The following is a 3,949-nucleotide window of genomic DNA, read 5'->3' as shown; positions in this document are numbered from 1 at the left end:
TATATATATATATATATATATATATATATATATATATATATATATATATATATATATATATATATATATATATATATATATATATATATATACTGTATATATACAGTATATATATATATATATATATATATATATATATATATATATATATATATATATATATATATATATGTAGAGAGAGAGAGAGAGAGAGAGAGAGAGAGAGAGAGAGAGAGAGAGAGAGAGAGAGAGAGAGAGAGAGAGCACACTACCAAAATAAAATCTATTTACTTTGCTGGTTTGTTTGGAGTGAATATCCGGAATATGCAATGGCCCCGAAATGCAAGAAGCTTTTCTACTACAGTTACATGTGGCCCTGAACGATAATTCCCAATGCACTTGTGAATCACAAAATCCCAGAGTTTCCTTGTATGGGCACATATGTCATTTTTCTTCCTCACATTTCCTGTGGTACTGTCATCAAATCGTAGGCAGTGGAGAATGAAGGAGAACCTACGTTCACTCATGACACTCCTGTAGAAAGGACAGCCACACACTTGGGACCCGCTTTTCTTCCGTTGCCAGTGATTTTCCCGCTTGATGCCACTAAACAAAAGAAGGCTAATGAATGCCTTCATCTCCATCAAGTTCACATCCATAAATATTGCACTGTAGGTAGCACTAAACTGTATTCATTTTATCATTACTATGAAGGCACACTTCAGCTAACATCATATCATCTAAAAATAAGGAAAACCTATCACTCGCAGAGGTAGCACTTCCAGTTATAATGGTAGGAGCACCTTTTTCTATGGATGTCTTCACAAAATGGGCAAACGAGGATTTGGGTCACTGTGCCATACGGTCTTGTGCTTGGCACCCATAACATTCTGGTCAAACTTCTTGATGGGCTCCCCAAGTTTAAGATGGAGCTCCCCCTTCTTCCTCTTCAGACTTCTCTCTTCTGAAAGGCTTGACATCTCTGAAGGAGATGCTGAAGAAGTTGAAGGCATTGCTGACGAAGGGGAAGACACTGCTGACGAAGGGGAATGCACTGCTGACAAAATGGCAGGCACTGCTGATGAAGGGGAAGGCACTGCTGACAAAATGAAAGACACTGCTGACGAAGAAGTTACTGCTGACGAAAATGGCGCTGCAGACGAAGAAGAAGACCCTGCTGATGAAGAAGGCACTGTTGATAAAGGGGATGCACTACTGACAAAGGAGAAGGCACCGCTGACAAAATGGAAGGCGCTGCTGACGAAGAAGGCACTACTAACGAAGAAGAAGGCACTGCTGAAAAAGGGAAAGGAACTGCTGACGAAGAAGGCACTGCTGACAAAGGAGAAGGCGATGATGACATAGAAGGCACTGCAGACAAAGGAGAAGGCACTACAAACGGAGTGGAAGGCACCTCAGGTGGTTCATCAAAGGCCAAAATAAGCTGATGGTTCGACAAAAATATCTTGAGGAGGATCGGCCATCGTCGCTGGGAAGTTGTTCTCATTTTCCCTGTCATAATCATGCTCACACATGCTTTCTACCTCTTTTTTGTCAGCATCAACTTCTGTATCTCTTCCAAGGTCATCAGTGCTGAACTATCTCATCAAGATCTCCTCCTCAGAAATATTTCTGTGTGCAATGATCGAAACTGAAAAAAAGAGAAAAAAAACACATTATCAATATTGGCTAAATTTAACTATATATGGTAATCCTACATCCAATATACCATTTCAAATCTTCTATCAACGTTCACTATATGTATTAAAACACTATTTACAGAAATAAATATATCGTAATCAATATTGTAAAACTAGTGAAAATCAATCACAGTCACTTACCAGGTAAACGTATAGCGTATACGCTACAAGGAAAAACCAAAATGGTGACTTCCAAAAAACGGCAAGAGAGAGGGCAATAGCAGTTGTTCCTTCGGCTGTGTCTCTGATCTAACTAACCGGTTCTGGGTATATTTCCGCTCAGAAGCCGAACCCAAGATGCGCAGAAGTGAAAAAAGTGTTTTGCGCATATAGGCAGTATCGTATATGCTACACGTTTACCTGTCCAGGGTTAAAAATGCTTCACATAATTTCAGGGATTCCCAATTCCTTCCTTTGCAGTCAGACCAACGTTGGTTCCTCAGGAATGCTCTCTCCTCTTAAAAGCGGACTAATTTTGAAGTTTACACGGTCCTTCGGAAATTAATTATGTGATCTGCATTGATCTCAGACTTAATTCCATTTGGAACTGCACCTTTCCTTATGCCAGATTGTGGTTTCGATGCTCGTGCATTTACTCTGCACGGAAACAGTTTCTGAACTCCTATCCACGGTCTAGATATACCAGGTCAGCCAGACAGAGTACTGATTTTAAGCCTCTTCTGCGCACCTACGTCATCTGAGGGGGCTTAGTGTTGGCGAGACCCATTAAGAACGTAGATCTATCACACAGTCAATGTAAATAAAAAAACATTTTGCCTTTGGAAAATATTTGATTAAGTTACAACTTTCATTTTTTTCTTAGGGCCTCCCTGCATGGTTGTCCTTGAGATTTTCTATACTTTATCAAATCATGAAGATATCGCATTCGAAAATATACCGATATCTTAACAAATAAAGCCATAACATCGCCAGGAACTTCAATACCAGACTGTTTTAATTCTAAATAAAGCTTTAAAAACAATTTTTTTCCCTCCATGAGAGCTTACCCATGTACAGCATTAAGAATTTCCCGCATACTAACAACTGTGAAATAAACTGACTAGAAGGTGCATGTAATTCCCCCCGATTAACACATGCTATCGAAGTATCATTCCTTAGCACTTCTTCTGTCTTATTTCCTAACTCAGGATATTTTACACAAAATTTCTATACAATATATCCACCAATGTATTTAAGAGCTTCTTCCTCAATTACTCCCCCAATATCTTTCTTTATTTCTTTATTTGCTCTCAAAAGGTCTTCTTCCTCGTCTAAAGCATCTTTCTCTAAATCAAAATCTAAATTTCTGAATATCTGCGTTGTTAGGCATATTTCTAACGTTAAGTCCCTTTCTTTCTTGATAGATTCATCGTCTTTGGCTGATTCATGAGATTTTTCAACAGTGGCGATATTACACTTATCACTTAGTACTTTAATTTCCTTTCCTAGTAACATTTTTTTTTTAGGCAGAAATTTAAATTTCACAGCATGAGGATGATCATAGTGCCCATCCATTTGCCTTATACACCCAAAGAAAGGTTCAAGGCAATCTTGATTTAGTCTTTGTGTAAGTAGGTAATCAATACTATAAGAGCCTTTTAACATATCAATCAAAGCAATGGTAGATTTTCATGATAAAATTATTCCTTTCTGATACTTGAAAAGACTTTTTGTATTAGGATTTTTAACTCTCATAGTATTCAATACCTCGATTACCTTGAGCTGTGTTCCTGTTTGTTTTTCTTCATCGATACCAAAAGCATTGCTTTTAGCAAACTCTCCATACATGGAGGAAGAATTTATTATATCGAACCAATCATTTATTAAAAGAATAAAATCAGATGTTTGATTACAGTTTTGACACTCCAATAGTCCTTTTTCCCCTAAATATTTTAATGAGTTGGCACATGACCTAGACAGTAATTGAACTGCTTATTTAACGCGCTGTCTTTGTTGACCTGTTACAGTTAAATGCATTTCATTAATCTTATATGCAAGGCCATATTCTGTTTTGGTTTTATTAAGCATTTCCCGTATGCCATCATCTGAATTACACTCTCAGGTCTTGAGGAAAAAACCGGAGTCAATAAAATTATTTCTAACTAATTTCATTAAACGTGGAACATCTGAGAAAACAAAAACTTCTCTTTCTGCCTTAGGATTTTTGAAAGATATTCTATTTTCAAGAGGGTCAATGTTAAGGTGTATCCACATACGGAGATTTATCATGTCTATTATAACAGCCCAATACTGCGCAGTTACTTGGCATT

General features: G+C 37.4%; 1 pseudogene; it reads right to left on the bottom strand.

Moving 5' to 3' along the window:
• LOC137636378 (uncharacterized) overlaps positions 1–2,690 on the bottom strand; it is a 6,128-nt pseudogene extending 3,438 nt beyond the window's left edge.
• Positions 2,691–3,949: the final 1,259 nt, after the last annotated feature.

The sequence above is a fragment of the Palaemon carinicauda genome, unplaced genomic scaffold (genome assembly GCF_036898095.1).
Source record: "Palaemon carinicauda isolate YSFRI2023 unplaced genomic scaffold, ASM3689809v2 scaffold283, whole genome shotgun sequence".
NCBI classification, from domain to species: Eukaryota; Metazoa; Arthropoda; class Malacostraca; order Decapoda; family Palaemonidae; genus Palaemon; species Palaemon carinicauda.
The sequence above is the reverse complement of the archived record's forward strand: the minus strand, read 5'-3'. Positions and strand labels throughout refer to the sequence as shown.